This window comes from Suncus etruscus, chromosome 3, assembly GCF_024139225.1.
Source record: "Suncus etruscus isolate mSunEtr1 chromosome 3, mSunEtr1.pri.cur, whole genome shotgun sequence".
In the NCBI taxonomy this organism is placed as follows: domain Eukaryota; kingdom Metazoa; phylum Chordata; class Mammalia; order Eulipotyphla; family Soricidae; genus Suncus; species Suncus etruscus.
The window spans coordinates 78,968,231-78,982,766 of NC_064850.1; positions in this window are offsets into that span (position 1 = coordinate 78,968,231).

Below are 14,536 nucleotides of genomic sequence, written 5' to 3' on the forward strand. Positions count from 1 at the left end.
ATACATGATTATTCCAAGATCTCTAGATTCTAGATTCACAATTAGCTACTTTTTCTTTAAGTTTTCAGGAAATTGGTTCATAATTTTACACTTTCATGGAAAATATTTTTTTCCTATGATAACCACCACAATAAAAAGCTGGCATGTATATGCTGGCATTGCTTTGTCAACTGATGTCACTATTTTGGTTAATAAACTGAAAAAAAAACAAGCAAGGGCTTTGTAATATGTCTTGTTGTTTAAAGAATCAAAAGAATCAAATAGTGACTAGTAATCTACTATACTCATCCTCCAGTGGAATGGAAACCCCAGAAAATTGGAAAGGCTAGTAGTCACTTTGTTTTGGAATAACGAGAAAGGTTTTTAACCTGCATTCTGCTTTCAACACTGTAAAACCCAACAGCTCATTTGCCACATAGTGAAGAAAGGAAACTGTATTACGGAAATTGTTCTTCCTCCTTTAGAGATTGAAGGTTGACTTGGGGTGAAGGGAACTATAACATATCACTTCACAGTGAAGTATGTGAGTATGTGATGGGACTCCACAAACTCCTTATCATGTGGAAGTTTCAAAATTGTCTAGAGAGGAGCTTTTGAGTCTCTCATACAAACTCTTTAGTGTGGTTTATAAGAGTCATTTTTCCCTTATCTCTCAACCTCCTTTCTCTTCCTACAAGAACATGCTGCAGCCATACTGCACTATTTGTTGGCGCTAAATACAAAATGGTCTTTTATTTTTCAGGTCTCAGGATGCACTGTGAGCTCTTTCAACTCTATCAGCTGTTGTTTCCTCACTCCTCCCTTGCCTCTCTCTTCTTACCACAGTGTTCTGTAGTAATTCTTTGAATGTCAGTCTACTTTTCAAGTGTCCTGTTAAACTTTTCCTGAATCCTTGCATTGACTTCAAGTCAGAGGTCAATGCATTTCTAGAATATACTCTTAAAGCCCTCATGGGTGATATTGCAATGCTGTCTTAAGAGCTGCCTGCTTGCTTAGCTTTCTCTCCCTTTAGATTAAGACCAATCTGAGAACACAGTCTTAGTTTGTTGCTTTACTATTTCCAACACTAATAAATGCCCCTGGTACACAGAAGACATTAAATACAGAGTTGAAGGAAGGAAAAGAGAGGAAGCAGGGAAGGAGAGAGGCACAGGGTATGAGTTTTTCTGTATTCTTCTGGAACTGGAACTATCACAACTTTTAGTCTCCTCTCCTTGCAAATTTGAGCTCAAATACTGACTGATGAATATATCAGTTAGAGAAGCCCGCAGCAACATCCACCCCAGCAGAATGTTCAAACTCATCTGCTTCTGTGTGCTTCTAGCCATGGAGAAAGATGATGTATTTTCTGACTTCAATGCTCATTGCATTTTAATGAAAATAAAAATACCATCTCCTTTTCTCACATGAACACTGAGGAGAGGCTCCCAGAGAGGCAGATTTGCCAAACTTTTTCTCTTAATTTTTCTTCCCCCCCCCCAAGCCCATTTACATTCCATGGCATGTTTCATCAGAATAAATCATCATTACCTATCCCAATTTAAGCAGCCACTAATTTTTTTCTAGTTTTCTTCTGCTGGCTGGAGATAGTTTGGAAAAAAAAAACCTGTTATAAGATGGGTTCTGAATGCCCACAAAATATGGTGATGCCAGTCAATGGGGTTCTTTCATTTGTTTATTAAACAAAATATATGGAATGAATGATGTCCTCCAGAACAGGCACCATATGCTTAAAGCAACCGTTCAATAACTTACAATCTGACCTTCCCCTTGTCCTAAAAGAGCTTTAATAAAACATCTAATCCTTATTATTTTTAGAACCTAACATTTATCATCCTATTCTTGGTTCTCATCAGAACTAAGACGTTTCTACAGCAAGTATCCTCAAATTATTTTAGACCATTATTTGTGTTTAAAATTTTTATTGAGGTAATGTGACCTACCTATTAATGACAGTTTTATGCATACACATTACCAAACCCATCACCAGAGTACCTGCTTCCTTCCACCAGTATCTCAGCAGTTTTCATTATCCTCCTTCTGCTATAAACTCAGTTCTTGGGACCAACTCACCAGATCATTTGTCCTTAGTCTTTTGTTGTTTCCTTATTGTGTGTTTCTATCCCACATATTAGAGAGCAATTTATATCTGTCCCTTTCCTTTCTGGTGCCACTCAGCATAATACATTTTAGTTCCATCCACATTGCAGCAGGATTTCATTGTTTCATTTGCTCTTACCACTACATAGTATTCTATAGTGTAAATATATCACAATTTCTTGATCTAGTCATCTGTATTTGGACATTTGTACTGTTTCCATCCCTAGCTATTATATTAAGTACTGAAATGAACATAGGTATTCATATATCCTTTGGAATTAATGTTTTTGTGCTTAGAGGGTAGACATAAGGAATTATATTGAGTTGCATGAAAGCTCTTCCTTTGTTTGAAAATCTTTGAGAAATCTCCATGTTACTTTTAATAGTGGTAAGCCTTTAGTTTAATCATTATAATTATTTTTATTTTTAATTATAGGATTCTTTTTTTTTTAATTTTTACTTTGACCAAAGTGGATTACAAATCTTTCACAGTAATTTTTTAGGTACATAGTGACATTGAATCAGGAGCATTCCCTGCAGTTGTCCTCCCTCCACCCCTATTCCCAGCATGCATCCCGTATCCTCCTCCTTTACTACCCGGGTTGCTAGTATAAGTGGTCCCCTCTGTGTCTAGCATATTGTAGATTGGAAGTCGATTCTGGATTTAGATTTGGTGTTTAAGTCTGATCATTTTTTTTTATTTCTACTTAATGTTCATATGACTGTCTGGTCTTGGTACCCTCCATTATTTCCCCCTCAATTTGTGAGGCAAAATAAGATGGTTGAAATTATGTGATTCTGTTTGAAGAAAAACAATAAAATGGGGCAAAAATCAAACAAGCAAAAATGAGAGGAGTCCTTCTAGAAGCTATAAATATCAGTTTAAGAGAAGAAAGGGGGAAAGGGAGAAACATAACAATACTAAAAAAAAATGTAAAAAAAATAAAACAAAAAACTCGAAAAGCACCACAGCAATAAAGACACCAACCACACAATAACCACGGTCCTGAAATAAAAAAACAAACACACACACACACACACACACACACACACACACACACAAAAGAAGAAAACCCACGGAAAAAAACCAAACAAATAACAAACAACAACAATAGCAAAAACCCCCAAAAAAGTTAATTTGTGCTCCTCTCTTTTTTTACTTGCATAGGCACAGTAAATATTGGGGGAAATTTAAAAGGGAATTCCCTTAGCCTAAGAGATAAAGGGTTTCTCCACCCTTAAAGTATACTGTCATGGGAATAACTACAGGCTCCATACATGTTCTTTTACTCTCCCCCTTGGTCCTTTGGTGGTGTCTGGAAACTTTCCGTTCCATTGTGGATTATAAAATCCTGCCTCTGTAGCTAGAGATTTTGGTATTTGCACAGGTCAAAGGATGGAGCCTAGGATGGAGTTTTCTTTATGGTTCTAGGAGTTCTGTTTCATCATTGTTGTTTTAATCAGTCTTCTGTAGTTGGTGGTCTTGGTTTTTGCCCTGATCCTAGAATGAAGCATAGGATAGTCTTTCCTTATGGTTCTAGAAGATCTGCTCAGTTGCAGTTGTCTCATTCAGACCTCTGGAGTTAGAGATCTTGGTTGTTGTACAGATCAGAGGCCAAGGCCTAGATTAGGGTTTATTTTATTGGTCCCAGGATAAGTTCTACCAGTCATGGTTATCACAGTCAGTATTCTATAGATATTGAAGTTGGCTTTTGTACCAATCAAAGAATGACATGTCTTCTAAATTCATCTTATCGTTAGAAGGTGAGGTAAGACAATCTGCTCTTAGTCCATATTGTTGCCATTTTTCATTATGAGGAGGTCATATCAAAACCAGCACATGTTGGTGTCAGAGCAGTATTAATAATGTCCCAGAGGGAGTTTGGTTCCTAAAGCTGTTGCGAAGAACTGTGTCAGTTCTATGTCTGAGATCTAGGGTTCAGGGTTGGATGATCACTGTCTAATCACCTGGAGTCTAAATTAGAACCACATAAATTATAGGATTCTTTTTGAGACTTACTTTGTAGAGTGGTTCTGAGTGGGTTCAGAAATTACACAGATTCTCCTTGTACTTCCTTTCTCCACATTTGCATAGCTTTTTTTTTTATCATCAATGTGCCCCCTAGAATGTTTTCTATGTTATAATTTATGTACTTATATATCAAAAAATCATAATAGCCCAAAATGAACAGAATACATTTGGGTCACATTTGGTGATATAGATAGATAGATAGATAGATAGATAGATAGATAGATAGATAGATAGATAGATAGATAGATATTCATTATTTGGGTTGGAAAAATGTAAGATGATATATAATGATATATAATATAAGTTGTGTATGTATATAAAACACAAGATATAAGATATAATATAAGATTATCTATGTTGTAGCATATAATATAAGATGATATATAGTGTAGGAGAATATATATATTATGAGGGTGGAGTATCTGCCATAAAAATTTAGATTTTTTTAATGTTCTAGAAATTCTGTGTCTGCTTATTTACTCTATGTCTCCTGATATCTCTTTCTTGGTCTTAGTGGCCATTGATCTGTTTTTTCTGTCTAGATTTTTTTCTAACATATACAGAATATAGTCATATTAGCTTCTTTTTTTAATGATAGATGTCATGATCTTTTATTTGTACTTAGCATTTAAAATTTGTTCTATCACCACATAACTTGATTTATCTAGTTCCGCCTCTTAAATAGAGGGGGAAACAAGGGAGGGTACCAGGACCAAACAGATATATGACCACTAATAGTAAGCTAGACAAAGAGGGGTCCACCTACTCTAGCAGCCTGGGGGGGTGATGGTGGGGTATATGGGTTGCAGAAAGGGAACTGGGATGGGGGGAGGACAAATTTGGTGATGGGTATTCCCCTGATTCAATGTTAATATGTACCTAAAATACTACTGTGAAAGATATGCAAGCCATTATGATCACAATAAAAAAATGAAAAAAAATTGTTTTATTATAGGAAGCTAGAAAAGGGAAGCAAAGTATATTTTAATAGCAATAAATTAGTTTTTGGCTTGCCATTCTAATGATAAAATTTGGTAATATTGTATAGTTTGATAATCAAGCCTAATTTTTATTTCAAACCTTGGCTTATATTGAAATACTTATTTTCTTTTTATTATTGTAGTAAAACATATATTCTTTTTTCTTTTTTTTAAATTTTTTATTGTGGCCAAAGTGAGTTACAAATCTTTCACAGTAATATTCAAGGTACAAAGTGACAATGAATAAGGGGAATTTCCACCACCAGTATTGTCTCCCTCTACTCCTTTTCCCAGCATGCATCTCATTTCTCCCTCCTTTAACCCCCAAGATGCTAGTGTAATTGGTCCCCACTTGTACAGCTTGTTCCAGATTGGGTATTGATTCTTCTGTCGTTGACTTTGAGTTTGGTGTTCAAATCTGATCATTTTCCCCCTAAATGTTCATATGACTGCCTGGTCCTAGTACCATCCACTTTTTCCCTTGAATTATGAGGCTGAGCAAGATGATTCTAGTAATGTGGTTCTGTTGGAGGTATAAGAAATGAAAAGAACAAAAAAAAAAAAAACATGCACACACACACCCAAAAAACTAGAAGGAATCGTTTAGGTGTTATAAATATCAATTTAGAAGAAGAAAGGGGAAAAGGGAGAAAACGGTAACAAAACAACACGAAAGAAGATAGAGAAAAACAAAACAAAACAAAGACCAACAAAGCCATAACAACAAAAATACAAAAAAAAAAAGCAAAGAAAGAACAAACAAAAATCAAAACCAACAACTACGAAGGACAAGCAAAGTAAAGAAAAAAAGACAACAAAAAACAACACCCACACATACAAAAAAAAAAGATAAAACAAAAACAAACAAACAAACAAAAAAACCAAAAAGTCAAAAAGCCCCAAACAAGCAACTACTTAAAGAGGTTTGTGTTTCTTCTTCTTCGTTTGTTTTTGGGGGGCATGGCACAGTAAGTATTGGTGTAATTAAATTCCCTTGGCCTAAGAGATACAGGGTTTCTCTGCCCTTGAAGCACACTGCCCTGGGGACTACTACAGGCTCCATACACGCTCGTTTTTACACCCCACGATCTTTTTATGGTGCCATGAAACATTTCGCTCACTTGTGGATGATAACATCAGGCCTCTGTAGCTAGAGATCTTGGTATTTGCGTAAGTTATAGGACGAAGGCTAGGAGAGAGATTTTCTTTAAGGTTCTAGAAGTTCTGAAACCATATTGCCTTCTTTCAATGCTTTGCTTAATATGAGTCAATATTTTGTGGCATGAACCTTGTCCCCCACATGCACATTATTTCCCTGTATTTTGATTGTCCACTACATGGAAGAGAACCTTATTGCAGCTGCCACCTTAGAGACACGTGACAAGCATTCTCCATGCAGTCCATGAATTAAAGTAAAAGACTTAAAAATAGACCCAGATAAAGAGCAGAAGCAGGATCCTTATTCTTATTTGGGGTATGTGTGGAAAGAAAAAAAAACTCAGACCACAGAAAAGTGTTATTAGAGTTGATAATTTACACACCCTTAAGGATTTCCAAAGCTGTTAGAGGATATTAATTGGCTGCAACTAACTTTGGACATTCCAAATAAATGCATTGAATAAACATTTCTGCTACCTTAGAAGATGACACAGCTTTGGATATTCTTCAAAGTCCATCTCAAGCAGCACAGCTTGAACTTGCCCTAATTCATCAGAAAATCAAGGAAGTTTTTTCTACATGCATAGATCCTGCCCTTCCAGTTTAGCTGCTTACACCTGACTCCCATACAGGGATATTACCACAAAAGGTTTTGTCATTAGAATGAATATAATGGCGTGAAAAAAACCTGCACATGATACTTCTTATATGGTTACAATTGCATTGCAATTGTGCACCCACATCTGCACCATGCTTGAGTATGATCCCATGTTATGCCTCTCCCCATTTTAAGGAATATTTTTGAATCTGCCTTACAGTTTAGCTTTCTTATGCAGATAGCTATGGCTGATTTTTTCTGGGGAAATAAGTTATCATAGGCCCTCTGGAAAACTTCAGAATTTTCTGAAATCTACTCCTTTTATAATCAAAACTATTGTTGCAACTGCCCCTATGCTGATTCCCCTACCTATTTCATTGATGCCAACTTGCATTCTCGAATGGACATTTTAGGGCCTGATATCTCTTGGGTATCATCATCCCCTTATCATTCTGTGAAAAAATATGAATTGTTTGCCTTTGGCCTAAAGACAGGGAGACCTTAGTCATGAAGCATCCTGGCATAAGTCCCGTTCCAAATTCTTATGGGCCAGGTTTGCCCATGTAATCCTCCTCTGCAGCCATAAATGCTCTTGTACAAAGTTTTGCTATCATGGGCTTTCCCTCCACTCTCAAAACTGACAATGCCCTGTCTTCTAGCAGATAGTTTGATTCATTTTTAGAGGAACAGGGCATTTCTAATGTTACAGGGATTTCCTACGACCCCAAGGACAAGGTATTATGGAGAGAGCACTTCAACCCTAAAAACACAATTGCTTAAACAGAAAAGAGCAAGTATGATTATATATTAACTTCCTCTTACTTTCTTTAACTTTTTCATTTTCTTTCTTTTTTTTAAATAATATTTTTATTTAAACACCATAATTACAAACATGTTGTTAGTTTGGGTTTCATAAAAGAGAACACCGCCTCAACCAGTACAACATTCCCACCACCAATGCCTCCCTCTCCTTCCTCCCCAGGTCCCTGATTGTATTAGAGACAAGCATTATATTTCTCTCATTAAGTACTATCGTCATGATAGTTGTTAGTGTAGTTATTTCTCTAACTAAAATAATCACTCTTTTTGGTAGGTAAACTTTGTGGGCTGGTTCTTCTAGCCCTCATCTATATTGTCTCTGAATATTATTATAATGATGCATTTTATTTTCTTAAATCCCATACATGAGTGAGACTATTCTCTGTCTATCTCTCTTCCTCTGACTTATTTCACTCAGCATAATAGTTTCTATGTCCATCCATGTATAGGAAAATTTTATGACTTCATATTTTTCTGATGACTGCCTAGTATTCCATTATGCATTATGTACCAATTTAAGTCACTCATTTGTTGTAGGGCATCTGGGTTGCTTCCACATTCTGGCTATTGTAAATAGCACTGCAATGAATATAGGTGTTCAGAAGGCATTTTTATTGTTTTTTTTTGTGTTCTTATATGTTCCCTAAAAGTGGTATTGCTGGATCATATGGGAGCTCAATTTACAGTTTTTTGAAGAATCTCCATAAATTTTCCATAAAGGCTGGACTAAATGATATTCCCACCAGCACTGAATGAGAGTTCCTTTCTCCAGACTCCCCACCAGCACCTTGTTCCTGTTCTTTGTGATGTGTGCTAATGTATTAGGTGGGAGATGGTACCATATTGTTGTTTTGATTTGCATCTCCATGATAATTAGTGATGTGAAGCATTTATTTCATGTGCTTTTTAGGCATTTGAGGAATTGTCTGTTCATTTTTCTACCATTTTTGATGGGTTTAGATTTTTTTCTTGTTAACTTCTTGTATATCTTAGATGTTAGCCCTTTATCTAATGGGTATTGGGTGAATAATTTCTTCCATTTCTTGGGTGGCCTTTGTATCCCACTTACTATTTTCTTTGAAGTGCAGACTGCATCTCTTTACTTTATATTTTTAAATCTCCACACAGGTGAGTCCCTCACCAGAGAAGAAAAACATTTTGACATAGCTCAGTCATCATGAGAAAAGTAGGCATCCTAGTATACTATAAAATCTTTAAGGATTGGAAGCCATAAAACTTGTGATTCTTACACAAAATATATTGTCATTATAGAAAATGGCCAAGAAATCTGAACTCCACTTTGAAGTGTCCAACAAAGTGATACTGACTAACTGGGGAGCCATCTTCCACCATCTTCAAATTATCTGGTTGTTCCAGTAAGCAAGGAAATTGCCAAGATATCCCCGAGTAGAAAGTTCCAGAAGGAAACAAACCCATATATCACCTGGGCTCAGATGACTCAATAAACTGAACACACCTTACAGCAAGCAGGAACATGGGCTACTCAAGACATTTTCTCTTCCTCCTTTTATAACACCCTTGTAGATACTGACCTCCCCAACCCTCTGAAATGGTTCTATACACCCGCGACTCTTGTTTTTACAATAATCTTAATTCTCCTGCGTATTCTTTGTATCTTTTTTTAAATAATGTTTTATTTAAACACCTTGATTACAAACATGAACACCCTCCCATCACCAGTGCAACATTCCCATCACCAGTGTCCCAAAACTCACTTCTCTCCACTTTCTTTGTATCTTAAGTCTGTCGATTTTGTGGAGTGCTGAAGGTCAAATGTCACCAGTATTCTGTTATTAAACAAAAAAGGGGAAATTGTGGGGATAAGGTCATAAGAGGGGACTGTGAGAATGCTGTCAAAAGCAGGAAAAAGGAGTAAGTCCTACAATAGACAAAGTGAAATGCTGAGTCCTGCTGAGGCCCATGTGACTACTCTCTCCAAGAGTGCTCTCTCTTTCCCTCCCTATCTAACATACCAGAAATACTTTGTAGTTACCATATCTCTTTTTATCCCAGGTGTCCTTGCTAATTTCTTGGGATAGTTTAGCTTAAGATGTTCCCAGTGAGAAGATAGCAATTTAACCTAGTCATGAATCCATCTTTTGTTTTGTCATGTACAAAATAAGCTGGGCCACTAATAGTTTGTCATTTACATGATAGATAGCTGTACTCTGTGTCCTTTATTGGGGGGGGGGTTTACTCCAGGCCTCAGAAGATAAATTCCCACAAATATTCTCTTGTCTTTAACAGCTTAAATGCTCACTTACCTACTAAAGGATATCTTTGTTGCTTTTAAGTTTAGGCAATTCTCAGTCTAGTGACTATAAACATGTGTTCAAATTTTTGTCTGGACATAAATTCTCAACTAATTTTGGATAACTAACAGAGTGTGATTCTTGAATTGTAGGCTGAGTAAATTTAGTTTTGTAAGATGTCTCCAAGTTGACTTTCAAATTTGTGCTACTTTGTATTCCACCACTGCTGAACTTTCTTGCCAGTATCTAATATGGACCAAATTTCAAGGTCTGAGCACTCAGATTGATGAGTAGATCTCTTTGTTGTTTCCTTGCATTTTCCATAAAATGCTATTATAAAATTTTCAAAAATGATAATCTTTTCTTTCAAAAAATTCTATTCGGAAATTCTGTAAGTGAGGAAACCACTCCAGTTATCTACTCTAAGTTATCTACTTATTCTCAGTTATCTACTCTAAGAGTAAAGATAGAACAATGGTGATATAGGGATTACAAATATTCTTTTCCTGATTTATATGCTTGTAAGACTTCCCCCAAATCAATGAATTGGCAACTGTAATACAAATTTACAGATGATTCATTTAAAAAAAAAACACATAAAATTTCATTAAGCAGTAGTATAACTATATGTCAGAAAAACAGAAACAACAACATTGAAGGCATGAGATTCAAACACAACAACCAAATTTAATTGCGAGTCAATAAATTAAATGGGCTTGGGTACAGTAAGGGAGGGACCTTGGGGACATTGAAAGGAAGTTGACATGGATAATGGGATTGGTATGGGAACATGATATGCATAAAATTCAACTTTGAATAATAACTTTGACATTAATTCACTATGCCTAATTAAAATGTTTTTTTATTTAAACAGCAAAGTTTAAAAATATATAATTTGTAGTTCTAATGGTTTATATGGCAAAATAGATTTCTTACTTGCTACTCAATCTGTGAAGGTCAGAAGGTTATATTTTAAAGTCAGACTTTACTGAAAATTATTCCAATAAAACGACTCCTTGATCCCAAGGAATTCAGAAATCATAGATAAAATGTTTTGTGATTCACTATGATAATTAAACATCTAATGAACATCAATATAATCTACTGTTTTCTGTAGTATGTGGAAGTCAGACTTTACTGAAAATCATTCAAATAGAACAACTGCGATCCCGAGTGAAATGAATTTAGAAATCATAGATAAAATGTTTTGTGATTCATTATGATAATTAAACATCTAATAAACATGCAATACGACTCACTATTTTAGGGAACTGCTCTTAATGTTGGAGATCTTTATCAGGTATTATTTATAGAATTCTGTAAATAAAAAATAAAAATATACACTTAAAATATGCAATCTTTACAATAGTTTTAACAAGATAGGTAAGTTTACAACACCTTTATTATGCAACTCACTTTTTACAAAGACAGGTGATCTAATATCTCCAGTAGATGCTCTTTAGGATAAAGATAAGATCATATTAACTATGTATTTTCAAATATGTCTCACCTTTTCTCAGTGCTATTGCCTCTGTTATGTCAATATTTATACATATCAGAAAAGGTTTCTCTGAACACACAAGAAAGACTGCATAAGTAAAGAGTTAAATCAATAGCTAGTATTCAAATTACTAATAAGAAAAATAATAATCAATTATAATAAAATCTATTTATCTCTTTGGTTACTTTATGTTTTACCTTTATTCTTTTTTTTTAATTTTTTCATCATCTTTATTTTCTACTTGGAGATCTATGAAGCAGAAGCAAATATTAACTAGTTCTTTGTCAAGTTGGAGAGTAATGATTTACTTCTAAAATGTAGCACCCATAACTCATGCCGCAAAATATAATTTTTAAATAAAAATATAATAAAAATATATAATAAAAATATATGTTTGGGGGGCAGGGACCAGAGCGGTGGCACAGAGCAGTACGGTGTCTGCCTTGCACACACTAGCCAAGGATAGACTGTGGTTGGATCCCCAGCATCAAATGGTCCCCCAGGCCAGGAGTGATTTCTGAGCACATAGCCAAGAGTAACCCCTGAGCGTCACTGGGTGTGGCCCCAAAACCAAACATATATATATATATGTGTGTGTGTGTATGCATATATATGTTTGGTATTTAATTATTTTTAGAATTCTTCAAGTAAATTTTGTGTGCAAGTTTTAAATACATTTTTATCTGAGACAATACATATTATATTAACTTGCAATATAATGCTGAGGAGATACAAAAATAAAATATTAGACATTTTTACAGGATGTGGTAGCACTTATCATTTTATCTGGCCTGCCAATTGAAAATGTTTTAAAACTCCTTATAAGGGATTTCATGGATTATTTATTTGGCATGCTTACAAAAGTTGTTTCCTGTAAATTAAGGAGGTTCAACCCAAGAATCTAAAATTCTTCAAAATACATTGAACTTTAGTCTTAAATAGGTAAGTTGCTACAAAAAGATATTAATCTTCTCAATAAATGTATAGACCAACAGGGAACAGAGAGATATAAACAGATAGTTACAAAATATGACCAATGATTAGAAGCAGATCCAAAAACTATAGTTGTCATAAGGGAATAAGTTAGTGCTTTCTTCTTTAGGAAGGGTGACATTCAGTACAGTTTAAAACTCTCCAAACAATTCATATTCAAATGAGCAAAGTTATCCAAAAGCTTGCTACCTGGCAAAAAGGCCCAAAATACTATATCTGCCTACCAGCTGTTGACAATATTGCTAGCTTCAGACTTTTTTTTTTATTGTTTCAACCTACATTTTAACAAAATCCCTAGGGTCTGTATGCTCATTATTCTGAGAAACACTTCTCTAGAATAGTCATTCTCAAAGTTTATTGCACATTTGGAACTACCTAAACAAATTTAATAATACAAAGCTTGAGCCCCACCCCCAGAGATTATTCTGATATCATAATCATGGTTGTGATCTGTACCTTAGCCATGTTTTTAGTAATATTAATATTAAAAATTTTTTTGTTTTGTTTTTTAGGCCACGCCCATTTGATGCTCAGGGTTTACTCCTGGCTAAGTGCTCAGAAATTGCCCCTGGCTTGGGGGGGACCATATGGGACACCGGGATCGAACCTCGGTCCTTCCTTGGCTAGCGCTTGCAAGGCAGACACCTTACCTCTAGCGCCACCTCGCCGGCCCCTAATATTAGGAATTTTAAAAAATTTTCCAAGGTGATTCCAAAGAGGAGTTAAGGTCCTTTGCTGTATTTTCTGAATTGCAGCATGCACACTTCGAATTATAGTGCATTCTTTGAGTTGTAGCATGCTTTACTCAGCATCATGTACAAAGTTTATTAAACATAATTAGAGAATTGCCAATGCCAGTGTGTCTGTTTTGTTTAGAAATCTGGCTAGGACACTATTATTTGCATGTCTAATATATTCTTAGGTGCTGGTTGGAAGTCTATTTTGAGAATAACTTCTATAGACTATCATATAGTATGCATATAAACAGATATGCATGTAGACATGTATATACATGTGTATATGTATGTGTATATACACATATATATGTATAGTATATAGCAGTTATTCTCAAAATAGACCTCAAAACAATACTTAAGAATGTGTTAGACATGCAATTTGCATGTTTATGCAGAATGTACATATATAGATACATATACACATATACAAACATATACAGACATATATACACTGAATATCAAGAAAGAAGGTAAATTATAATTAATAATATATAGAAGTTTTCTAGTGAAGCAGTTAGGAACATTTCTATATGACCACGACTCATTGTACATTCAGGAGCAAGCCTTAACATTAGTGAATGAAACTTCTATCCCATGTGCCCTGTACAAATTACAAAATCTATAAAGGGAAGGGACAATATGTTTTGTTTTCATTTTCTCTTTTGGCCCTAAATCAGAGTATACGTTCAAAATATGTTAATTTTCCTATTATATGAGCAAAGACTCTTATATTTTTTGACAGACAGTTCTTTGATATGTTATTGGTAATCAAAGAACACTAGGAATCCCTTGTAATTGGCCACAGATTCCAGAACAACCCGGCAAAAGTGATAGGGCACTGAATACTTGCTCAGCTATTAATAAAACAACCCTAGTGTTCTCATTTGACTGTTGCTCTGGTAAGTACACGTCTTCTAACACATACTAAAGAGTATGATAGGAATTTATCATGAAAAATTACTTCAATTTATTTTATTGGGGTAGTTTTGGGGCCAAATCTGGCTGTGCTTGGGGGTGACTCCTGACTCTGAGCTCAGAAATCACTCCTTGAGGGGTGTAAGAGACCGTATGGGATGCTGGGAATTGAACCTGGATTGGGTGCGTATCTATCTATCTATCTATCTATCTATCTATCTATCTATCTATCTATCTATCTGTCTGTCTGTCTGTCTGTCTGTCTGTCTTTCTGTCTGTCTACTATCTATCTATCTATCTATCTATCTATCTATCTATCTATCTATCTATCTACCTATCTATGCTGTATACTATATCTGCTGTACTTTAGACCCCTACCTCAAATGCCTAATAGTTTGGACAACAGCCAAGTAAGTAAGCCTATACTCAC